Source organism: Tympanuchus pallidicinctus, unplaced genomic scaffold (genome assembly GCF_026119805.1).
Source record: "Tympanuchus pallidicinctus isolate F22 unplaced genomic scaffold, pur_lepc_1.0 scaffold3, whole genome shotgun sequence".
Classification (NCBI taxonomy): Eukaryota; Metazoa; Chordata; class Aves; order Galliformes; family Phasianidae; genus Tympanuchus; species Tympanuchus pallidicinctus.
In genome coordinates this window covers 25,366,437-25,393,371 of record NW_026294747.1, presented here as the reverse complement: position 1 = coordinate 25,393,371, position 26,935 = coordinate 25,366,437, and the positions used below count along the sequence as shown (strand labels likewise).

The 26,935-nt window shown below is 39.5% G+C and overlaps 1 protein-coding gene across 10 annotated transcripts in view; it reads right to left on the bottom strand.

Annotated features, from left to right (window-relative positions):
* MIDEAS (mitotic deacetylase associated SANT domain protein) overlaps window positions 1-26,935 on the bottom strand; it is a 65,809-nt gene that overhangs the window by 32,688 nt on the left and 6,186 nt on the right. For 2 of the 10 annotated variants that reach the window (XM_052696474.1, XM_052696478.1), the window contains exons 1-2: window positions 21,724-21,792; window positions 20,945-21,005 (exon numbers count right to left, since the gene is read on the bottom strand). The gene's annotated coding sequence lies outside the window, so the exon portion shown is untranslated. Of the gene's footprint in view, window positions 1-534; window positions 618-20,944; window positions 21,006-21,615; window positions 21,831-22,918; window positions 23,006-24,417; window positions 24,526-26,935 lie in introns of those variants that run through there. The other 8 variants (XM_052696472.1, XM_052696473.1, XM_052696475.1 and 5 more) reach the window with 8 other exon arrangements.

Here is a 26,935-nt window from a genome sequence, read left to right as displayed (position 1 = left end):
CATCTCAAAAAGAAATTTTCAGATAACAGTTATATTAGGAGGGAGTTCTGCATCTTCAAGGAACCTGATAAAAATAACCCATGGTTTGGGTTGCCCTCCTCAGTATAAGCTATAAACTCTGCACAAGTTTTGGAGGATTGTTTTTCCAATCTCTGTGATTTTCCATGTAGTTTTGTTTTAAGAATATAAAAAAGATATACAAAAAAGCATTACAAAGAAAATATCTATTAAAAGCTGGTTATTATTTTGTCCTTACGGGCATACACAAACAGCTCCACCAGATCCAAATCACATGGATGAGGAAAGACAACTATTAAAGAAACAGAGCAGAGTTCTAAAACTTAATAGACGTAAAACTTAAAAGTATGAAAGGGAAAAAAAAACTGATCTATTTTTAAAGGAATTGATAATGTTGTTTCTAGCAGCTCTTGAAAAGGAATTACACTGAATACAAATCAGTTTCTCAATTTAATTTATCCAAGCAAAAGTTTGACTGCTATTTCCAAAACAACAGAAGTTTTGCCCAACACTCACCTTGAGGAAACTAAAGATCCATGATTTGCAGCAGACTCTTAGCTGTCATCTTGCATTGTAATGACACTTGGAAAGAACTATCAGAAAGAGACAGCCACATAAACCAGACTTTTGTAAACAAGAATGCAGGAAAGCCCTTCTTTACAGATGGCTTTAAAACACAGTGCAGAATTACACTTTAACAAAATATATACAGAGCACATTCTAAAATTAGTTAATATTTATAAACTCTACTGAAGTTTGGAATATTAATTATAATCCATCATCATGACAAATACCATGACCTGAATACTTCATGCAGACTCAGAGAGCACAGAGAGCAATTAAGGAATAGGAACCACTGCTTCCAGTCTTTGTAAAGTTACAGGAACGTCCTATGCTTTCCCACTGGAAACGGGTTAATTGTTCTTCTAATTGTAAGCTCCTAGATAGCTATTTTAAGCTTTTTTTGTTTGGAGCTGTCAGGGAAGGCAGTTGCTAGCAACAAAAAGAGCAATGCTCACTCACACGTACAGGAATTACAGAAGGCTCCAAAGTCAGAATGGCAAGAGCCAAAAACTGCTTGCTCTCACACAGCTGACATAGCCACGGTGCATCCTTCACTCCACATGCCTCTCTCACCACAAACACACCAGCTGCAGAGCTGGATGGATACACCCCAGATAAGGAGCAAATCTCTCTGCACTTTTGCCCTGAGTAGAAAATGCATGTGACTGCATTAGGCCACAACAAGACAGACTGCTACAGGTACCCTATTTCCATCTTGATCTCTCCAGCACTCCAACACAAAGCCAGACAGACATTTAGGTGGCCCAGTATACAGAGTTTGGGTGCTTCACCAATCCCTTCAAGACTTTGTAATGAGAATAAGACCTGAAACCCAATACGTTGATATTCATTAAGTATTTTGAGGTCATAGAAGTGATATCATCTTTAACAGTACCTGCTAATACACCAGACAATGATTCTTCCACAAAAAACTTAAGTGTAATTTGAGACATGATGCAACAGCATAGCAATAACCAAAGAGAGAGGAAGCCAAAAATATGGAGACAAAAAGGTCACACAAATACAAACACACAGTTGTTCTTTTGTTATATGCTACTCTCTGCCTTATTCTGCCCAGAAATAGGCTTACCTAAGCTGGAGCAGTGCTGCTCACGGTTTGTCTGCACCCACTTTTGCAGCCAGATGCCAGAACTCACTGAGGTAATCTTTTACAAAACTACTAATAGCAGAGATAGGACTTCAGATTTCTAAAATAATGTGTTTTAAGAAGTCTTGTCACTGCTGAGTATCAGAGAATCTTCTTATTGCACTGATTTGTTACACTAAATTCACTACACTAAATTCAACTATGCAGCTAAGCAAATGAACATTAGTTAGTAGTAGACGTAGGAGCAATGAAAGATATGTGTAAATATAACACAGAACTTCAAAGAATGAGGGCCTGGAAAACACTCTGATTTTGTCTTCCTTAACTGAAGAATCAGAGCATCCTTCAGGCCCCTGGATTCAGAGCTCCCTACCAGTTACCTGCCCAGACTCTCCTCCATTTACAGTAAGGGATTTCAGTGGAGGAAAGAAGAACAGATGGTTGGCACCAACACTGGATTAAAACCAAAGTAATCTCTATCCATTCCTGTGTACTTATTGACCAAACCTGTGCTATGAAGCACTTTAACAACCGGGCACAAGTGACACCAGCCTCAAACTTATTCAGAGCAAAGTCAGAAACTTCCTGAAAGCAGCTGCTCTACAACCTTAGTTGAAACAAAATGACCTGCCCTGTACTTTATAACCAACATGGAAAAAAATTGTTCAATAACAGCACAAGAAAAAGTGTCCTTCACCAAGAATTTTAAATTGAGCAAAGAACTCAATTGTTAGTAAAAGACAAAATTAAAGTCACAATGATTAAGTTAAACATGAAATAAAAAACAAAAACGTCCAAGTTTACTCACCTGCACATGCAATTCTCTGAGAGTTAGGCAGATTAGAAGAGTAAAACATGCATTTACATTTCCTTCTACATGTATACAGTACACTCTACAAATACATTCTAACTGAAGTTATAACATTCTGGGTCACTCACTCAATATTATGCTTTACAAACTACATTTGCTGAGGATATGTCTGCCACTAAAACCAACAGTTAAGTCCTTTATACTTGTGAAAAAACAGGCCACAAATGCCACACACCATCTTAGTGGAAAAGCAGGTAAGAGGATCACTTCTAAGCAGTTGTCCATTCCAAAATAAACTGCTAAGTATTTAAAAATAATAATAATAAATTTTAGAATAATAATAAATTTAGCAACAACAAAAGGCTAACTAACCAATTCTTAAAGTGTGTGGAGACAATCAACCTCATCCTGCTACACCGAATTAAAAAGGCATTGTGAGATCAGTGCTCCTCTATGATCATAACACATTTGGCTTTTTTTCCACCAGCGGGATAATATTCACCTCAAACAGATCACTAGTGCAACTTACATCCCACAGCTTCTATGACTTTACTATTTTGTCTCCAAACAACAAGAAAGAATGTCCAGCCTTCTGCCAGCAGGCTGGCATTTGTTACTCAGAAACAAACTGTTTGTTTTCCCTGTTGGAAAAGCATTTGGGATCCATGGACCAACTGAGGCAGAAAAACATTCTACCAGATTTTACTCTAAATAAAACTTTAGTTTGTGGCAAGTAGTAAGAGGAACTTGCACACAAACAAACTTGCTGTTATTGGACTACTTAATGTTTACATAACACTTTGCAATCACTAAAGCAATAGATTAACACTGACCATGCAACCTCATCCCATACCTAATGTGCAACATTCTGTATGTTTAGGACAGACAACTCTGTGTTTACCCACCTGTGACTAGCTTTGTGTTAAAGAGTACAGATGTAGCCAGTAATACCCCTCCCTGGAGGCGTTCAAGGCCAGGCTGGATGGGGCTTTGTGCTGGTCTAGAGGGAGGTGTCCTTGCCTATAGCAGGGGGTTGGAACTACATGATCCTTTGGGTCCCTTCCAACACAAACCGTTCTATGATTTTAAGAGATTATTCTTCTGGAATACCCTGATTTTCATTCCATCCTCTGTTTAATCCTTCACACAGCGCAACTAAAGACCGCATCCACAAGATGCCAGATAAAGCATCTTCATTTTGAACACGTGCACTAAAATCTAGGAAAAAAATATAGAACACTACTAATTAATACATCCTCTAGAACTCTCCTCATCTCCGTGTCTATGTTTAAGCTATTTTGACAAAAAATTACAGTGTTTTCTAAAGTACATAAATGTTCACCCACCCTTATCTGTGGAAAACTCTAACAGCATTTATGGCAGCATCTTACCAGAGATCTCTAACCAACCCTGAGTGCAGATGCAGTGCTCTGCAGTGCCTTTGCTCAGTTCACAAACTCTGCAGGGAAAGGACTCTGCCATTTCTGTGAACATAATTGGAATGGTGGGATTGTAGCTTTTTTTTTTTAATAATAATAATTTTTTTTAATGACAACAATAACCAAGTATACTCCCTCTTATTATCCATGGCTTAATTTTTTGTGCTGTAGTACAGAAATTGGATTACAGCACTTTTCTATTTTTGCTGGTGCATGGCCCCATAATCACAGAATAATAGCATCCCATACTCTTCAACACACACAGGCAACGCCTCAGTAAGGGAGGGAACTGCAATTATTCTCTTTTTATAGAACAGGACAAAATCAGAGAGGGGCTAAGAAATGGTTTGTCTGAAGAGGTCTATGGCAGAATAGGGACTGCAGCTCAGGATGCCTTTTAGTGATCTCTAATTTCTTATTCAGCTTGAAATCCCATTCCCATTGGCTAAAAGGTAAAAGAAACTCACCTGAAACTTCTATTTCCATTTTAGTCTGCCCATGAGATACTACAAAATGCCATGCTTAACAGTACACTCAAGCACATAGTAACCAGTGCAGGTTTATCGTGGATCTGAGATCTGGCTTTTAATAGAGTTGCTACCTATAAGCCATATATGCACAGTGATACACCAGTCTTGGCCATATTAGTGCCTAGGACTCACATGCAGCAGTGAAGGAGTACTGGGCAGACTATTCAGGTGCAAGCATGACATTAAGAATAATTTTGTCTAGGGATTAAATAACAGTGCTGAATAACCACATCACATCTTTTCCCTGCATGCAGCAAAAAGTTATAACGAAGAAAAAAGGGAATAAACTGATTTATGCCATGAATAGATTATCTTTGATACATCTTTTCATCTATTTTTATCACTATGATCATTATTGGCATAAAAACACACATTTTGAACTCAGATAATGAAAAATTGAAGGGGAACCCTCAAACCCTATAAGGCCACAGTTTTAATAATTAACTGACACATATAATCCTGTCTTCACAACCTCGTTCCCAATAACCACTCCAAGGGGATAGAAGTTTATTCTTTTCCCAAAGCCACCACATCCAAGGCACCACAGACAAGCAGCAGCTTAGGCACACAGGAAGCTCACACATACGGATTGCCTCTGTCCAGAGGGCACCCTCAAGGAGGTGAGCACCCACCCCCCTGCATTCTCCAAATGTTTTGGTTAATCCCATCTCCGGAGAAGCTAAGACCACAACTGATGGTGTTTTTTTAGAATGAGCGTGGCTGAGATGGCGGCAGCCTGCCCGGAACTCACCAGGAGCTGAGGGGCTCCGAGGCACAAACAGCAGCTTTCTGGCAAATGGAAGGGAGAAAGCTAAACTAGTGCTTTCATAGGCACTCAGTTGTGAAATATAATAAAGTGTCATGGAGGAAAAGAATAAGGGCAAGGGTTTAAACAGAACACACAAGAGATGAAAGTATGTCTTGTTTTTCCCCTTTCCATAAAAAGCTAAGTATTTATAGCAGCTGCTCACTAAAATAAAAAGCCTTGAGAGTTATGCATGAGGAATGCTAAGTCGCAGCATTACATAGAAAGAAAGAACAAGTAATAATTTGGACACAAGTGTGATGAAATTCACCTATTACAGTAGATTAAGTTGTTACGTCAACTCTGTTCCTAAGTCTCTCACTACTCATATTCTTGGCATTGTAACTCTTTGTTACGTATCTTGAACAATCAGCATGGAATTTTCCCTTGCAGATGAAACATACTGTATCAGATTAACCAAAGTACTGTCAGCCAGAAAACTGAAGAACAGAAAGAAAAAAATAATAATAAAAAAATTGCACTCATAGCCACCTGCATATTTTTAAGACCATCTGAAAAATAAGTTCAGATGACAGAGCGACTTCTAAACTTACATCATTTCTGTGTATAGCCAGCTAAGATCATGCAAACTTACAGCTTTGCTTAAACCAACAAAGTTTCTACTCTTCAGGTATCTTGAGCTCACCTTCTCCAAGATGTATAACCCTGGAGTTGGCACAGAGCTTCCCGCCTGCACCTGTGCAGAGAATCCCCCTCATTGTGAAGCAGCTTCACAACTCCAGGTTTTCCACCTTTTTTCAGAACTGAAGAATTTACAACTTCCAACTTTAAACAGAGACCAAGCACACTGCTTTGTTTCCACTCTTATTGTATCACAGAGGAAGTTTATGGGAGGGACAGGTGAGAAGATGATTAAGAATAAAATACCTCTTTTCTGAAGCCATAAGCATATTAGTTCTTGCAGATGCACTGCTTCCTGCACTTACATTCCCAGCACATTCTATCCATTTTCTAGAAGATGCTATCCAGTTAAATATACCTACCTACTTCCATAAAGATATCATGGTATGACAAATGTTTCAAAAGACATGAATCATCCAATTAGACACCTGCAAGAACTATTTACTCTGATTTTTAATTAAGTTCTGAATGTTTAAATTCCTCTGATTTATTTACTTAATTCTATCTGACCTAAATGCAATACGACAGATTTGGACAGCCACAATCCTTAAAACAAAAAAAGTTATTCAACACTATAATTACGCTTCTCATCTAACTTTTAAAGAAACAAAGAGTCTTCCCTTACCTTCCACTTCTGTTAATACATATATTTTATTTTTACATGTAATACTTGCACTTTGAAGAGGAGCAAACATTTATTTTCTCGTTATGGAAAGAATAGTGAATACCAAATTTCTCCACTACCATTGTAGGGACTGCTTACAGCTTCAAAGATTTATTATGAATTCTTGAAATTTTTCAAGACTTTGATTTTTCATGCACATACCTCCCCATAACATTCATTAGACATTGGATTTAGATATGTGGGTTTTTAACAGCAGCAGCAGGGAGAAAAAAATAAAGCACAAAACATTTGTCAGCTGCTCAACTTGCAGTATCACTTCACTAGCATCCTAGTCAAATTCTAAAATAAGCAGATCTTCAAGTCTAACGTTAAAAAAGGAAATTGGTTACCACATTCCAGCTTTGGAAGCTTTTTATACCTTAAACAAGTAAAGTAACACTTCTAACGGTTGTTGAATAAATAGGTTAAAATAAAATCCACAGCATTAAAGATATTTTGCTTGCCTAGTACTGCCTGCAGGAGTAAAACTTTCATCAGCAGAATACGAAAGCATTCTTTTCCTGTTCATTGCAAACAAGTAACTCTTCCATAAGAATACCCACCCACTCTTTTTCTTGCTATTTGGTGTACTTACAATGCTCTCTACTGCTGACAGAGATTTAGCTGCTTCACTAAACTTGCCTAGGAATAATTTTCACAATCATTCTGGAGAGGAGCGAGAGGAGATGTATATTTGTAAATAACACTAACACACTCCCTTCCTACTCCAAGCAACAAACCCAGACAAACTGGATACACACTCAAAAATGATAAGCTTTCAATTTCAGAATTTTGGCTTCAATTCCCTGAAGTAGTTTTGTGTGTTAAATCAACATACTGTAAGAATAATCACTGGAGACCAACTTGCTAAGGGCTGTGGAAGGCTGACCTGTGGAGTAGCAGAGAGCTTGTGCCAGAGATCTGGTGCAGTCTCTTCTGTTGCACAGATCTCAGTGAACGTGCGCAGCAAAAGCAGCGCTGTGTCCTCCTGATGCTCTGTGGAAAAAACTCCATGATTAAAAGCAAACACTGACTACCACTTCCTTCCCATGCAAAAGCATAAAGCCTTCAAAAATACTACTACTACTACTAATAATAAAAAAAAGAACAGCAAAGAATGGAAGGCATAGAATTGCAAATACATGCATCAACTCAGTCACGTTAGTCTTTAAGGAATGCAACTCCATCACATGGCCTCTTCTGGACAGCGGTACCATTTCTGCCGGGAGATACAACTCATTTATTTTAAGGATCAGAAGGTATTGTTTTAATTCACATTTGCTTTCAGTTTGATGTTATTTTTTCAAAATAGAATCCCACTGGCAGTAAGAATTCCCTTTTCACTTAAGTGTCTTACTATTTGAAATAATTAGGAATATTTATTTAAAGTATTCATTAATTGAAAAACAAAACAAAACAAACAAACAAACAAAAAACCACACAACAAATTCGCATTATCTTATACCAGATCCACTACCACAGCATTGTAATCCCTTTCCAAAAAACCCAGTCTGTAACAGTGGCTCTTATAAGCACAGCCTGTTGTAATTTTAGCTTTGTACTTTCTCTATTTAACGCCAAATATGTTAGGAAGTATACCTGTAATGACTAAATCTCTTCCAAATCTTCATCTTCTGAAAGATCTTACTTTTATATCCAAGATTACTCCAGCATTTTGGGGGTGATAACATGTTCTTTCCCTATGCACATCCTGACAGATAAGGGCTATTCTCCCCTCCGTTCTCTGAGCATGCTAGCATCCTGCTTTGTTTGTACTTCTGGTACATACACCTCTGGTCCAGATTCACTCACACCGATGTAAAATAACAGCTCCCATACGTTTCTGTGTATCTGTGGATTAATTAATTGTAATGCACAATCCTCCCTTACTTCATGGCTTGTCTCTCCCTAGATCCTTCAGTCTTTCAGACTCCCTAAGATGCCCATCTCATTCCTATTAGGCATCTTATGGAGTAGTGTTCTCAAATTGCTGATGCAAAAACTAGGGTAAGAATGAACTTTCATTTATAGCTCTCCACAGACAAGTTTCTTCCCTTGTTGAGGCAAATGCTGGCCTCAGTATGATTACAACCCATCTGTGCACATATCTGGTAAAAAAGTTATTTCCTTGTACAGCGGGTTATATTTATTTAGCTGTAGTACAGCTGCTCCAAAGCCACTTGGAGTCTAAAAGCATGCTTCTTCGATGTTGTGTTTCCCCTTGAAATGCATCAGCTGCTGAACAAGAACCCAAGCCCTAGCCCGAAGAAACAGTATCTCTGAAAGGAGTTGTGTTCACCCCGCAGCTGAACCCACCAGCCCCAGGGGTCAGGAAGCAAAGGCTGCCCTCGGAACCAAGCACCTGGCAGCCCCCCAGCCCTCACAGGCTGCTGGCGTGCCACAACCTGCGGCTGCTGTGACATGTTTGGCCCTTCAGGGTCCCCCACCTGCCCCTGCCAGACACTAAACACACTGCAAAGACGAGCGAGGCGACAGACGGAAATCAGCAACAAGAGCGTGGAGTCCTGTGTCTAGAGGCGTCCTGGGATACCATCATTTGATGTTGGTCTTAATTATGACAACTTGTTTTGCATTTCTATGAGTAATGAATTGTTTTTTCAACTCGTGCATCAGAAAGGAAGTAAACTTGCTAGAGTAATAAATTAGACAGAAGAGCCTCATTGCAAGTGTTCAAACTTTGCAGAAAGGGAATGATTTTGTTTTGTTCTTCACAGATTGACTACTCACACACTACTTTCACTCACAATCTTCGAGAAAAAAAACAAAAACAAAAAGTATCTCTCCGTACTGCTTCAGTCCTCAACTTCCAAGGCATGCAACACTTTTAAAGAAACTGAGACCTTAACATAATTGCAGCCTGATCAAAAGTGCTCTCTCTAACACTATCAGGACATTGCTATGGTTTTCTCCTTTCGTCTGGCAAGAAAGCAAGAATGCTACTTGCAAAGCACTTTTTATTTGAAATCACAACAGTAAGGATCTGTGATCATTAACTAGCTTTAGTTTACTTTGGGTATGTATTATACCTACACTGAACATATACACCCATACATTTATTTCATGACTGCATATAATACAGGTAAGAACCAGTTTAAATGGAAGTAATTCTTCATAAACAGTTTACTTGCATGTATTTTTTCTCATAATGATGTATTGTCCCCCTAAATAAACAGGCACTACGCAAGCAGTCTGATCAAGTTATGCAGGCTTCAGCTTATTCACAGAATGTTTGCAGTAAACAGCAATTGTAGCACTCATTCATTTACATTTGGGAATGAAGCTCACCTAAGAGAACCATCCAGGGCTTCATAGATCTTCTCACTTCCAGAAATTTAAGCTATCAAAAAAGCTATTAAGCAATACAAAAGTGCAACTACATACATACATATACACATATATATACACAATATATAAGTGTACGCATGTTTAACTAACAAGCTATTTGTAATAACTCAAATTTTCATGTAAAGTGATCTACAAAGGGGAAAAAAATAGATCAAAATATTTTTCAGCATTTTTTTTTATTATTTTTAAAATTGAGTGTGACAAAGAAAGCTTTTATTCCTAAATCTAGGAACAACTAAAGTGCTGTGCAAATGAGTAAGTTATAGGTTTATTAAAATTAAATTTAAAAATAGCACTGAGGATATGAAGAAGAAAAATTAACTCAAATATATAACAAACACTTTAGAAAAAAACTCATACCAAAACAATATCATCACTGCCTTTAAGAATGAAGACTTTTTCTAGTAACTATATTTAGTAATAGTAAAGAACTGTTGCTGAACAGATAAACTGACAGCTGACATCATTCTGTACATTGTGTTGAACTTTTCAGATCTTTCTTATTAAAAGAAATTGTTCATATAATTGCTTTAAAGCAAAATAGACTACATAAGTCCACACAGCAGGCCAACTATTAACTTTTGCTTTATTTCTTCAGCAGCTGCCATTTCTAAAAATTTTCTTCGGTAACAGAGAAAATTAAATCAGTGGTTCTTTCCCATCAAAGTGATTGCTAAGTCACCTGTTCTCAAAATTCAGCATTTGCAAGAAAATCTGAAGTGCTGCTGCGAGACCACAGTGATATGTATGAGCAAAGGGAGATGGAGTGATTAAGAGTAACGAAAAGTTAAAGCTGCATTCATTAAGACACCTGCAAGTAACGCTATCCACAATGCACTTTCAAGTAACTTACTTCAAATAATAAAGAAATTTTCAGTTAGACTGATGACACAGTTGAGAATGTCTGACAGCATAAGAGCACAGAATACTAAAGGTCAGAAGAAATCCAAATTTTGTCCAAATTTCCAATGTGGCCTTGATTCAGTCCTCCTTGCAAGGGCTACAGCAGTAGCGCAGCTAGACAAGGAAGCTTTCTTGTTCGTAGTCTTTCTTATGTTTTATGCTAAGAGGCAATAGATCAGCACAAGTCAGTCATAGGATGAGAACTTATAATAGGAAGGGCAATGTTTCTGCAACACTTCACAGTTGTTACTGTCAGTTTTTGATCCTGTCTGCAGTGGTCTGTATAGCTGCTGTGAAAAAGCTGTACCAACATCATACAAAATACAACCGTGCTTTTCTGCATAATAAGTACTCTTACTGTTTGCAATTGTACTTGTGTGCAAAACAGCTCTGTCTTTTCCCCTTCCCAGCGGTTTGTACCCAGGACCAATTTCAAACTACAGCTATTTCCTAGGAAGGATTTAACAACAGTAAGGGGTTACAGAATAGCAGTCTACCATCTAAACTCCTAAAAGGGGAGGTTTCTTTCCTCCCCTTTTTCAAACAAGATAGCCTACCAGTCTACAAGTATGCTTCAAATATGCTGTTGTGCATTACACAGTTTCTTGTTCGCAGAGGGGTATCACATTTTCATGACAATTTATCAACATCACACAAAAATACCCAGTGGGAAAGCAAAGAGTTAAATTCCCCATTAAAGCTGTCACAGTGATGTAGTAGCAAGGAACTCGATAAAATATTCACCAAGTTTCCTGCAGTCAAAGTCACTTCTCCTCTTCCACACAGGGTCACTGTGTCCTGCCAATTCATCAGCTCCCAAAAATAAACTAGTTGAGTAACTGAAGATAGCAATAGGTTTTCACATTTCCTCCATGCATCTAAACTGTACGACGCAGACAACTATTTGAAAACAGGCATTCCACACTTCAGCTAGAGCAATTTTCCAAGGCAAATTCTGTCACTTACAGTAGCTCAGTTATAGCTGCCACTAAACGCAGAATACCATTCCACCTCCAAACGGTGCTTCTCTCTCATAAATCAAGTCACGTAGAAAAAACAGCTTTCCTAAGAATACTTTTTAAACACACAGCAAAACTGAGTTCTGTTGATTGCCGCAATAAAAACCCAACACAGCAGCTGATAGGTTTAAAATAATCTTTGAAAAACATCCCAGAACAAAGCACCAAAAGACAAAGTTGATCAACCTCTTCCGTTTCTTCTTTCACATTTTTGATAACACTGCCAAAGTTACACAACTGAGAAACAAGAAAAAACCTCAGCATAAGAGCCACACAAATGAGCTAGGCTCACAGAACCATGGACGTAACAGCTCTGCTCACTGACAGCCTGATTTAAAGCTGTGTGAGTAATCTGGCTGGGGAAACTCTACTCGGTCTGCTTCATACAGAAATTGGTACCTCACTTTCAGAAAGGAATCCAGGAGTCTCAGTTCCACATTGCAGATTTTTGTAACACACGTAAAGGGACTAAAAGTCTCTCAGGGAACAGAAAACCAGCCTTCTGAGCAGGGTGTACTGAGAAAGTTCAGTCAAAAGGCCCCATGTGCAAACTATGTGCAAACACTCACGTGAATGAAAACGAGCTGTTAAACTATCTAAGGCTTAGGTGCCACTGTCTGCTGGCAGCACACAACTTGGGTTTAAAAGAGAGTGCCTATATCCTTTTCTGAGTAACACAACCTCTTCTAAAACGGGGGGGACTTGAGGGGGTGTGACCCCCTGCACAAAAGTAGCTGACAACATGAACAGCCATAGCAGCTGTGAATTCAGATTCCCACATCATGCTTTTCCCTCAAAAGAACCCCAGCAATTAGCTCCTCTGGGTGCAACAGAGCCTCTATCCCTACTGGTGATGTTATGCCTTTATTTGCAAGGTCAGAGCATGGCTCTGCAGCCCCTTTGTTAGCATATAAGGAAGACAATTACCTGCCTTGAAAAAAGGATGATAACAAGACAAAAATAATGTAAACTACTGTCAGCAGTGAGAGAGCAGCAAGAAAGGGAGAAAGCAAGAAGCAGTTTTAATGCATGTTCTACAATATCAGACAACATGTCCTCACTGCACACAGGGTTGCTTTTTGCTTGTTTGCTGTTTTTCCGTTTTTTGGTTTTTTTTTTTTTTTTTTTTTTTTTTTGGTGGTTTTTTTGTTGCCTAACAGCTTGTAAATGTGTAGACTCATGTATTAGAAGCAGCAAATTCTATGGCTGGAAGACGAATGGCACTGTGGGTCAGAACAAAGAGCATGCTCGTCTAGGTTCCAAATACATGTCCCTCACTGCTGACTATTTCAGTTTCAGTATAGGCGCCTTGTTGCATCTACAGACAGATAAAAGTCTCAATGGAATGACGAATGCAAACACTTCCCCCTCCCTCCAGCCACCTGTTGTTAACACTGTTTAAACTAGGAGATAAAACACTAAAAGCACTTTGGGCTGATAAGAGACCAAGAGTAAGATTTTAGTTCAGATTTTTAAAGGCTAAATAATAGCCATCGGACTTCTACCAAGAGTATGGCTGTTATTTCTTAAACATTTTTACCCAATTAATACATTAGAAAGCATTCTCTAACTTCAATTTCCAAGCTGTGGTCCTGCAAACAGGCCTCCATAAGAAGTACTTGTGCAGAGTCACAGATTGCAACCTTCACTAGCAGCTCAGATCCTCAAATTTGCTTTCAACAAAAGGGTTATCTATAGCTCACCTAAAGGCCTAAGTGTAGTCCACACCTTTGTTACATATTACTCAAATTAAAACTCCACAAAGCTGCAGTAGAACCATATTGCCATAGAACCTGAAAGAAAAATAGCGTAACTGTGAATTTATCTATGTCATAAAGCCTGAGAATTAGAAGTCATCTTAATTAACTGTCATAATGTAAAGAACAGGAGAAGCAGCCTATCTTAGAAAGACTTGAATTATTCTCGTGAACATTCATCAGTAGATTTCTGCCCAAATTTTCAGCAGGAGAGTAGAGAAAAGCTGAACATTTTGTTCCTTAGCACATCATTTTTCTGCATTAGACAACAAAGAGCTGCTGAAAACATCTATGGCGTCTCTGCCTTTTGGCCAACTCACAAATGAACTGGTTTGAATACTGCAGTTTTCTTGTTTGCTGTTACATCATCCAACCCAGTGACAGTCGGCACAAAAGAAGCAGCACCTTGCCAACACAGGTGTTTTACTACCAACTCCAAATATCAGATAAGCTGTCTGTCTCTTTAAGCAACTATTCCCATCTATGTGGCCAAGGAATTGTTGATGTTGGCAAGTATTTGGGCCACTGCCTTCGCTCTCATACTTAGCTAATGACATCTCTGACAGAGATGCCTTGTGGAGATATCCACAGACTTGTTAAAAATCATCAGTACAGCCCGCAGGCCAACGAAAGGTCCCTGAACCAGGCTCTTTTCTCTTTTCTGGAGGATGCTTTGCTTCTTCCTTCATGACAAGCGTGCCTGAGTTTTTTTCATTTGTTTGCTTCCTGTGCTGCACAATTTCATACATGTGTGCTTACGTCACTCTTAAGCAAACAAACAAAAAAGCATGCATTCTTAAATACATGTGCAAGCAGACAGGTTAGCCTGTCTTAAAATGCCAGGACAGGCTACCTGAATAAGGAAACTAAATCTTTCAGTGTGCAACTTATTATCAGCAGCACCCATTACTTAAGTGTTCAGCTGTAGAAGAAAACTTTACTGCACGATTCAAATCTATTTATTTATTTTTTTTCTATTTATTTATTTTCTGAACAAAGCCCTCTGTACCTTAATTTCCTGTTTGTAATGATTATGTTAATTTATGCAAATGAAAAATTTTAAATCTTATTCAGACAAGATTTGTTCATTTTTTTAAAGAAAAAATTATGAAGCACTGACTTCAATTAAGTTGGTTGTGAGGCTGCCCATTATTCACTTAAGTGTATAATCTAAGAGCAAGTATCATGCATTCCAATCTTCCTAGGTTTTTATTACCTCAGTATGTCAAATGTTCACTCGTTTTGCATCACAAATTCAGATTTAAAATGAATTGCTCATAAGGAGTTCCATATTCTTCAGCAGTAAAAGAGTATTTTACTACAGAACATTTTCTAAAGAAAAAAAAAGTCAGCTAGAGTCATAGCTGAAATATTTCACTTTCACCAAAGAATGATTAGTGCTAAAGCAAAAAAGAGTCAAAACAGCTCTCATACTTCAGTAGGAAAGAAGTTTCAAGGTGTGTTTTGTATACCCACATATATTTAAAAAAAACATAGCAATAAAGATCACTTAAATACTTAAATGACTTAAGTGAATAAGGATCACCTAAATGAAATTGAATTAGAAAAATGAAGCCCATAAGCAAATGAAACACTTTGCACTGCTTACTGCAATAACACCCTTTACGTGCAAGATTCTCCAAATGCCCAAGGAGGACAATTAAAACTAATAGTAAGAAGAATGAAGCAATGCATTTTGATTCCTAGCTTTCATTCGCAGAATATTCATATATTCCTTCCCCAACATCTCAATATCTATTAAAACATATTGAACAAATTTTGATGGAGAAAGTCTGCATGATTTAGCCATGTATGTACTTGAAATACATGTATTTTTAAAAATTGGGGGAAAAAGAAAAGCAAAACAATAGCTTTCCAATAAACAAATATTTCGAGTAAATGAATAATTTTAATTCAGTGTAATGAAGATTCTATTACGAACATTCCTAACATTCAGCATATCACATGCAGGATAACATCCAGGGCTTGACAAAAAAAGATTCAGTAATAGCTAGACTTGGAATTATCTAAGCCATGAAATGAAACTAATCTAAAGGACAGTCAGTTTTCAGTGCCAGTTTCACATATATATGAACATCTTTGGCATTTTAGATTGTCATCATGGCAATCAGAATGCCTTAGGGCTGTGGTTCTCTTTCTTCTCATCAGGGATTTGGTAGTGCTAGGATTTTGTTCTGAAATGATATAAAACCAATTGAAAAATAGAAAAATCCTTCATAAATTCTTCTCCACCCTAGCATAGTAATTTCCCACAAACGTAGCAAACTTTGCTTTCAGGAAGTGCTTGAAAGAATGAAGAATACATTACCTAGGAAAAAACAAAGCCTGAAAATAAGACATTCTTAATGGCAAACAAACAAACAAACCTCAAGTAAAATCTTAAGGATATTTTTAACATATGGCTCTTCGTTTTACTTTTCAATATCCGAAGTTACCTATTCAGGATCAAGAACCAAAAAGGTTAAGGATACTATGAAACTTCAAGGGCAGTTGATTCACATTATTATAAAAATTCTAATATAATTTGTGACAGAATGCTGAGAGGCAGATGCAGGAGTCCAAAAGGAGATGCTCAAGGAATCGTAAGTACGCACAGAAATAACAGTCTGAGATTGCACACCTATGTATGTACGAGTACATAGAGCTTGAAATCACACAACATCACTATTCTACAACAAAGCAATTTGGAGATTATTTAGAATTCAGAAACTATGACAGTGCACACCAGTGACAAGACGAAAGCATTCAGGCATGTGTAGTCCCACACGCACAGCTTCAGAGAACAGATTCCAGTTTACCCATAAAGAAGTGATGCAGCTGACCTGGTAGCTGGGAATTCACCATTTCCACCACATCCAAACTGCAAAGCCAAACGAGTATTTTAAAGTCTGCTCAGTTAAACACTCTCAGTAAAAAGACAAGAGCAATCCTTGCAGTCAAAACTAATGCCTGTCTTGGTCTCTATAGCAGTAACAATACCAAACACAATTAAACAATAAATTAAGATTAACAAGAAAGACAGACAAGCTTGAAAGAACAGCTTTTCTTTACCAACCGTTTTCTCCAACACCACAGAAAAAAGAAATATTTGTTCTCAGGAAAACTGAGTTATAAGACAATGAGAGATTTAAGAGCGTATATCAACAGTTTGTGTGCATACATAAGTAAACAAACAAATAATTTATTTTCCCAAAACAAATATGACAAAGAGGATATATCTATATATGTTATGCAACTATAGCCTCTCCTAATAGTGCAGGGGATGGCCAAGGAATTGAGAACCAATTTTCACGTGCGAAGATAGTATATAGCAAAGAAGTAAGGTCTGAACACTAACTTGATTCCAATTGCTTTCTCTTTGCATGCTAATGCTGGACAGGTAACAAACCAGTAAGATACAGTGAGAAAACGTATCAGAACCGTTTATCAGTTCACTGCTTCATTAATGGCATTTAACTTGTTTCAATCTTCACCAATACTTAAGTCAAACAATATAGAAAATTGCAGTTTCTTAAGTGCTAAAGACTACAAGGAAAAGTATTATTCTATGCTTTGCTGCAGACCTTTCAAGATGCTGTTAAATAAATAACAATACTAACCACTTTCCTACCCCCTTCAAATATTGCTTTTTCCCAGTTTTTAACTTCATAATTAATAGCAGCTATCAATGTAAGAAGATGCATTCATGTAATTTGTCCTTAAAATGAACAACCACTTTTTAAAGATGTAAATTTCAAGGAATATCTATCTGAACATATTCCATACAATAATATAATGGATCATATTAATTCGGGCCTGGAAATGAAGTGGTTGCAAGTTGCACCAAACTTGATAAAAAGCATTAATACAGAAAAGCAAATAATTTAATTGCAACATTTATTCCTGCATCCCCATTTGCTCCCGAATACTTGAATGTTGGCTCCAGGCCAAAAGCATGCACTCACATTTTTTCCAGTGAGAAGTACCTAGCTTTTTCTCGTAACAGTTAGTGTATTTTTCAGCTGCCTGAGTTGATCAGCAGAGCACTCTAGAAGGGCTACAGTTGGAGATCATTTGAAACAGAAGTTATGCAAAATGTTGCACAGCACCTATTGAGCGGCGTCACGCTGGAAACACATGCCATTTGTACACTGGGAGCTGCTGTAGCTGCCAAAGATCTTTCACACGGCATGCAAGCTGCTGGCATGCAATGCAGAGACTTAAATTATTGCTTGAGCAATCACCTCTTTCATGGATCTACACATCACACAACATGGGTTTGTTGGTCTGAACGCTGAAATCGCACCAGAGAGAACACATGATTCAAGCACGAACAACTCCCCTCTGACAGATAGCTCTGTGCCACTCTATTCCAATTATTAGGGGAGGTGCTAAGGATGATATTTCCTTGAATTAGCAGCACGTCCTTCCCACTTACAAATTGCTCAATGACAAGTCTTCCATTTGGAAGCTGACTCATTAGCCTTGGCTTGCCTGTGCCAGAATTTGCCAACTTTCTGGACGTGTCTTGCAAAACTTGAATGCTTGCCTTCTGCCCCCACCAACATTTTGTATGATGAACACTGAGTAGTTTCTCTCTCCTTTTATGTCACTTGGCATACAACTAACTGCACTGGAAACAATATGCACGCTTACAGCGCTGGGTTGTAGCATAAGCTGTAATTTAATGTAACCAATACTAAGATGTCACGCAATGCCTTATTTTTTTTTCTTCCCTCAACAAAAACCAGTAATGTCTTACCCCTAATATGAATCCTCTCAAGATCCTAAATCCACAATTTGATCAGTAGGTCACAAAAGCAACTGCTAAATACTTACCTAAGCTCAAAAGAATATCAGACGAGTTTCCTGAGTAGAAATTCCCCAAGAATTGCTGAAATGCACAGTAATTCCTCTTACCTACAGAGAGGGGAGCACAGGCTACACAGATCATCATTCTGATTCACAGTAGCCATTTGTCTCCCTGCATTCTGAGCCCCCTCCCTTTCACCACACTCACTACTCCCACTCAGAAGAAGGCTGCTTCCAAGGAGTGGTAGAGGCCCTCTCCTGAGGCATCTTGAAGGACTGCCTGGTAGCTTGACAGAATAACATCACAGGCTCGAAAATATCTGCAAGTTCTGCAGCTACCACATATGGGTGACAACAAGAATGAAAGCGCAGAAGCATAAATTCACCTCTGGAATGAGCACGTAGGCTCTTAGAAGGCTCTTACTGTGCTGCAGACCTCATCATTTCATATCACCACTATTCTCATGCACCTTGGTGGGGTAAAGGCTAACACGGCTAAGCTTCTTTTTGCAAATAGGCAATAAACATACGTCTATGACTAATTCCCCAGAGTACCACAGGACAACTCACAGATGTAAAAGTTATCTCCTCATTTGTATACAAGTCCAAAGAATCCTGGCCGGAAATATTTTCTCAAACCACTTAACTGTGGAAAGCAAAAGCTAACATAAGGAATAACTGAACTGCACCACTACCACAAATGATTTAAGGAATATTAAAGCACAATTCTGGGTTTTGCCAGAAGCCATTGATATTAGAACACCAAGGATTACGTATATATAAAGCCAGTCAGGACATGAAGAACAATACAAAGAAAAATCTACAAACAAAACGCCGTAGTAAAGGAAAGGTTACAAGATATTTGTTATTTGTTTGTTTTGTATTAAAACAAAGCATCCCATTAAAGTTACAGAAGGATCACTACGGAACTGAATTTGTCAAGCGATCAGTCCAGTGTTGTGGTTAATTAGCCACATGCTTGAGAGAAGAAAAAAACAGCAAAGCAAAACAAACAGCTTCAGCACATCATTATATTCTTCCTTAGCAATGTTACATATATTTTACACAAAGCATTTAAATTGGCAGTCTCAGGAAACTAACAACAGTAAGACAATCTATGTGTTTAACTGAAATAGCGTGTTCTAATGGAATACCAAGGAATTTTAAAGCAACTTTCCATTTTTTTGTAGCACTTTTCATCGTAGTGCTCAAAACAAGCCTTCCCAACATTCGTTACCTCCTCAGCAATGACTGTTAAAGGCAACATTTTCAGAAAATCTTCTCTAATCCTGGAAAGGCAAATTTCTGAATACCAGATCTGAAATCTTTTGGATCAGATGTTACACAGATTCCAAGGACTTCCCAAACAAAATTAAACTGATGGAAATTACAGGTAACCATTACCTCTGAAAAACCAATCTCAGGTACTCTTATTTGTATCCACAATGACTTTGCCCATCATTTTGATGATCTTTCAAAGCCTCAGTCAAAACCTTGCTTCTGCAGAGTTTGTGGCACACTTTCAACATCTTGTCAGCTTTCACTGCCAGCAGGATCACTAAGCAATATGCAACTCTTTAAAAACCACTTAAGTTGAAACAGCATGTTCAGAACCTATGTTCAATCTAGCTTTGCTTTCAACCTCGTGATTTTTTGTGGTCTGACACAGAAACTCTCCTCAATGCTCTTCTCTCCGTTTCCACACAAGACAGCTGAACTCAGCACTGAGGGTTTTTTTCCCCACACCAGCAAACAAGAAAAAAGATGACATCAGGAATTACACAAAACCTGCAGAACTACTAGCAAACCTGACTGATTTTCACTTTCTGCATAATCACTTCAGAAAAGCGAACCCACAGATTCAACCAGCTTGCTGTGCCCCCTGAGACTGCAGGCACTACAGGTGGCAATTCTGCTGAGTGTTTCAGAGCTGTGCCTTCTACGATCGGCCTCACTCCACTTCTTCTTTTCCCCCTTTCTAATTCTTCAGCGAAGTCTAAGAGGAACATGGCAGCTCAATACAAAATAAAATCTCATTTTAGCATTTGCAATGCAAATCTACGTTTTGTTCAGTACAGAAATCTGGCACAATGGCCTATGCACGCGTATTCATTCCAACAATTCTGTCCTATGCAATCACTCTGTAATTACACACAGTCATAAAGCTGCTGCTGTTGCTGCCTGGAACTGCAGTCTCGCCCTCCAAACAACCTAATGCCAGTCTCTGCATTAGGACATTTCGTTTCGCTCTTTCCCTCCCTCGACTGCCTGTGCTCACTCCAGACAGCCCTTCCACCACACTCAAACTCAGAATGAAAACAGCTTCTTTCTGGTAACAGCCATGATAATTTATTTGTTTTAAAGAGGCTGCCAAGTTGAATCTCTGTCAAGCAGAGAGAATATTTCTTGAATTCTGAAGGCTGCAATCACACAAGACTTTAGAAACCAAAAATAAACCTCGCTTATGCCTGGCAAAAAAACCGTAAGTATTATATAAGACACATACGTGCGTGGGTGTATTGTCAGCTCTGACTGGTAAACTGCAAAGAATCAGTCCTTTTCAGTTGCTGCCAGAGAAAAAGCCGTACGTTTAGGGGCACGGGATTTTCAGAAATGATCTAATAAATTCCTCCCCACCCCCTCCGTCGCATAGATCCCGGCAGAGAAACACAATCCGCGCACGCGGCGAGCCACCGCGCCTTACCGAGCGCCCCGAGTCGCGGTGCCGTACCCGCAGCCCCCGGAGCGCCCCAGCTCCGACACGGAGCCAGAAAGGGAAGCCCGAAGCCGTCCGCCCGCCCGAGTAACCCCACGCGCACGGACGGGCTCACCCAGCCGCAGACGCATCCTCTGCGCGCCGCTGCAGCCGGGCGGCGGAGAGGCCCCCGAGCGCCCGCGAAACTCCCGTAAGGGAAGGACGAGCGGCTCAGCGCCCCCCGCAGCGGGCTGCCCGGCAGAGCCTGCTCGGCCGTCCCGGCCTCGGCCCTGCGGAGCTGCGCGGCCCCGGCGGCGCCACAGGTACTCGTGCAGCTCGGCCTGCAGCCAGAGCTCGGCACCCCAAGATTAAAGCCCCGGGAGAAGCACCCCCTCTCCAAAATGGCAGGAGAACGGAAGCAACTCGTGCGAAGAAAATAAACCCGCGGAAAGCAGGAGAGGGAACAAAACGCGCTTCCTCACCTGCGCCGCGAGGTACGGCGGGGGCCTCCAGGGCTGCAGATTGCAAAGGGTAAACACGGAAGGAAAGACCACCGAGAAAGAGAAAAAGCGGAAAGGGAAAAAACCCACCAAAAAACTTTGTTTCTTTCTCTCCGGGACTCAGGGAAAGCGTCACTTCCTAGTGCGGTAAGCGGGGAGGCTCCCGGGCCCGGGCTCCTCAACTCCTCCTCCTCCTCCCGCCCTCCTCCTCCCTCGCAGCCGCAGCGCGGCTCCCGCCGGCATTTCGCTCGGTCCTGGCGGTGGCCGAGCCCTGCCCCTCCTCCGAGCGGGGAAGGAGGGGAATCCCCGAGAGCGAGGAGCGAGCACGCAGCACTGATTCGGAAGCCCGGCGTGCAGCGCCGTGCTCACACCTGGCAGAGCGTGCAGGCTCCGTGCCCTAAGTTCGGCGCCAGCCTGCCCCAGCACCATCGGGCTTCACGGCCCCTCTCACGGTGGAAAGTACAATCAAGCGTGCGAAGATCCCTAAAAGGGCTTTGTTTTTTCAGAACCCATTCGTAGCAGAAATAATGTGTTATTCCGTTTTCCCCTTTTTTGGTCATTTTTCTTTTTCTTCAGAGGGAGCTGTAAAAGGGGAAAATCAGGGAAGGGAGAAAGGACTTGTAACTAATACAAATCCTTGGGTCACATCTATGCTGCTGGCTCTTTTAGCACATTCTTGAAATTTAGTTTTAGTAAAACAAAAATTATTTCCAAGTCGAACATTTACTGCAATACTGCTGAGGCTTCTAAAAACGTTCAGCTCGTCTGCTGGAATATGGCTTCCTCTGTTGCGTTGGTCTGAAAATAAACAGCGAGCTGGCAAATGCAGACACACTGCTCCTCTTAAGGCAGGAAATAAAGCAGCTGCTTCGTCATTGCTCCCCCTGTAGACTGCCACGGATACTTGAGTTCATTAGCAATCAGGAAAACTTGCAGAATATAAAATAACATTTAGGTCAGCATTCGAAGATTAGACTCTTATTCAGTGAAATGTGCCAAGCAGCATGAAAATGGCAAACCTTTCCCTTCCAACGTGCACATAACCGTGTTTACCTTCTTCCAGGCTGGGATCATTCAGCACTTGCAGGCTGGCATAGAGTTTTTTCAGACCAGCAGGGAAATCTCATTTCTACCAGCCATTGCTTTATAGAGTGAAATACACTAACAGTTTTTGTAGAGTACACTAGCTGGCATTTCTCTCACAATAGTTCCTGGCTGCTGTGCAGAACTTTTCACCAGGGAAGCCCAAGATGCACGGAAAAAGGTGCCCAGAGAAACAACTTACCCATGACTATGAAGCGTATCTGATGCATAGCTGGGTTTGTCCGATGAGTCCCAGGTCGGTAGTTTAATTACCACACCCAATCTTTTCCTGCCGCAGAATAGAGAGTAACAGTGGGATGTGGAAGTGAGGAGCAAAACAGCAGCCAGAGGTACTTTCGGTAAAGCATTTCTCTTCCTTTCACAACTGAAGATCTCATTTGATGAAACACTGGCTTAATAAAACATTCAAGGAAAAATCTGCTCCCATTAAAACATTTGCTCTTCAAAAACCATCAATAAATTGGAGCTGGAGATTAATAATTCAATGAATCAATATAGAAAGAATGTTCAAAACTGCTCACAAATTATGTAATACATAAAGCAGACTTAAACACACGAACACATAATGACAAAAACTGAAGTCAAAGGCATACAATCAACTAGTTTAATTTGCCATAATACAGACTAAAAAGACATATTCCATAATCTGGAGTTAACTCCTTCTCTGTTACAAAGTATTGGGCAATCAGTGTTCTCCATGAGGCACATCATATATTGATAAATTGAAACAGCTTATGTCAGCTTCCATTGTGTGTGTGGAGGGGGAAAGTCTGCTGTGACTGTAAATCATAGTGTTGTAACAGTGAAGTTTAGCCCTTCCTTCCAGCCAGAACAAATGCGTATCATACTTCACCTGCTTGGAGTTTGGGAAGTGAAATGATGAGCAGTGTCTCATATTTCACAACACATAATCACATAAAAGCAGCAGACAGTGGCAGAAACGTCACCATCTGGCTACAGATGCTAAGGTTGCACAGAGTAGGGAGTATGCTTTCTATCCTTGTCTAGGAGGCATCTTAACATTGTTGTCCTTTGTTTCCTGAATTATATGTAAGGTAGATAGCAATCTACCTCTATTCTTTAGTCCAAAGGCAACATAGTAACAGCCAGATCAAAGCTGAAAGACACAGTAAGGGGCAAAATTTACAGGAAGGGATTGTGCTTCTTCCTAAACATTCCAAGAAGGTTAAGACTAAACAGATGTAAGGACATCAACCAGCTTATATATTCGAAGTAGAAGAATCATATTTTAAAAACTCCGTGGAACAAAGAGTATTTTGTGAGCAATAAACAGTTCTACGAAGTGTTCTGTAAAGATTCTACTATTTCACACTCTTCATTATTTTTCTCTGTACTGTGTAGTCTTCATGTCTCCAGAACCTGCCACTGTTTCTTCCTTTCACTAGCAGCTTTTGCTACGTGCCTTTTTTCTCCTTATCTCTTTTATCTGCATATGCAAAGTCTGTGTGCAGGCTACACTTCTATCAATTTTACAGTAACAAAATTTAATGCATGCATATTTCCTGGTATGACATTATTTTATTACTACATTAAATCAGGAGATTAGATGGCTTCTTTGTCTTGTACAGACACATCTTGTGCTGTAACAACATCGACTCATATCATTAAAGAACTACATTGCACTGAGTCAGGATTTGGATTAAAGACTGCTTTACATACTTGTGTTTGCAGAACTGGCTCATCCGCTCAGCAGGTGGCACTCTTTTCTCCAAGTCAGAGCAGAGATGGAGTCTGGTCCTCTTGTTCCAGTTTAGACATGCTGCAGCACTAAGGGACACGATATAGAGCTATCAGTTCTCTCTGAATACAGTTATTAAATGAAAGCCCTGAACATTAATAAGCTAATTAGAAAATAATTACACTCCTTGTAAATGAAGTTTTATATACCAATAAAATACCTCATTTGGAAAATTTCTCTGAAATTTACATTGGATGCAATATTTTTCTTAAATATATATTATATATATTATTTATATTATTATTTATATATATATATTTATATATATATATATCTTTTTTTAAGAAAAATATTGCATCTGATGTAAATATATATATTTATATAAATATATTTATAAAATAATAAAAAAAGGGGCACAAACCAGTAAAATATAGCTGCAGTGATTATCTCACAAGTATATTCAACTAGAGGGCAGGGCTGCCTCTTGGCAAACTAGAGAAATGGACTAATTGAAAGCACACAAAGCTCAATGCAGTGCAAAACCCTGCACTTTGGCCAGACTAAACCTTTTCTGTTGCACAGGCTGAGACAGACAGGTCACTCAGCTCCTCTGAAGAGCATCTGGGGCTTCTGGTGGCAGTGGAGTAAAAATGAGCCTGCAGTGAAGGCTAACAGCAACTTAGGCTGAAAAAACAGCTCAGAGCAGAGCTAGAACAAGGGAAATGATCAATCCCTTTAATTGACATGTGCATCTGGAATTCTGATTCCAGTTTTGAGCACCCAGTTTCAGAAATGTTTCTCAAGTTTATCAACAGTAAAGATTCAGGACAGACAGGTGCTGCAGCACAAGTTCCATAGTGGATGAGAGAACTGAGCTGGCCAAGCGTGAAAGAAAGCAGGCAGATAAGACTTAACAGCAGCCTTCCAACATCTACAAGACTAGATCTTCTCATACACAGTCATACAGGAAGAGGTAAAACCAGGCTCTTGCATGGGAGAAACAACAGTCGTATTTTGAAACAGAGGCAGTTCCAATCAGCTAGTGAGGATAATAAGCAGTGCAGCAGAGGTTGTGGAACACGAGTAACTTCCTTTCTTTCAAGTTTCCAGCACCTGGCTTGACACATGAAAACCCTACACAATCTGGTCTGAATTCAGTGCTGACCATGCTCTGAGCATGTGGTTGAACTGGAGACATACCCAAATTCCTCCAAAAGTTGTTCTGTCACTGAAGAGACAAATCCCTTTATCTCACAGAAGAGAAATACTACCTTTGAAATATTCTAGGGAACAACTTCTCATGAGAAATTTGATGCAACAATATAGAAAGTTCGTAGAGAAAGATTTTGTTTGGGTTTTTTTTAGCTTGCAATAAGAAAAAAAATACTCTTGCATAGTTATTTTACACTCCACATCTGAGTTTAAAATTAGAAACACTGGGTTTGCTTTACTAGAGCAAAAATCAGCTGTTTTGGTTTGCTTAGTGAAAGGTGTGCATGTTTACAGAGTGTATGTGTAAATACTAAGTGTCACAAGCTGTCTCCCTGAGAACACAAATGAGACTTTGCTACATGAGGGAAAAGGAGGGACACTGTGGTTTAGATGAGAAGCCACATGTAAAGAAGTTATTCACATTGCTTGAGCACTTCTAAATGAAGCTCAGACACCAGACTTAGAAATATAGTTTAAGAACTTACAAAGTATGAACTTGTATAGCATGCTAAAAATCAGAACAGAAAATTTTCTGTTTTCTCTGTAATTTTCTGTAACCTGTTTTCTCAGGTTACGTAGCCTTTTTTACAGTCCTTTTGCAGTCCTTTCTACATTTATTGCCATTTTTCCTAGAATCTCATGTTCTTTCTCTCAAAAACAATAATGTGTGGTAACATCAGTCACTGTTTACAACTGAGGAAAAAAAACATTTGGAGAAGACCTGTGTGCTTCAGAGTCAGGTTCAAGGGCCAGACATGGCTGCGATGCCGCTGCAATGTCACTCAGGCAGGGCTGCATCTGGAACCATGTGATTATGCACCTTGATGACCCAATCTATCCCTCTGCTTATTAATCCCTCTTTCCTGACTCTGCACACTTGCTTGTGCTGGCAGCTGACATCTGCACAAATCAGATGTGCAGAGGTTTTCTGCCACCACAGTTACACTGCAATGTGGTTAGCAGATTGCTGCACAGTTTTTGTTCTTGTAAAATTCATGAGCAAGTTATATCACTGACTGTCACACCTGTACACCAGATTAATTTCATCACTCCTCCAAGCTGCATTCCAGTGTCAATTTGTGCCCTCCTGTACTTTTAACTGTTATAAAGTACAGCGTGTTTGATAACACAGAGAATTGGTTTAGTCCCTCTTTATAATCTGATCAGGATAGAACTTGGTACGATTTTTTCTCCACCTTTTACTCCTTTTCCCTGCCCTTCTTCTCCTTTTCTCTTTTTTTCCTCATGAGTGGAAATCTTAAAAAGACTCACATTCAAAGTACAAAG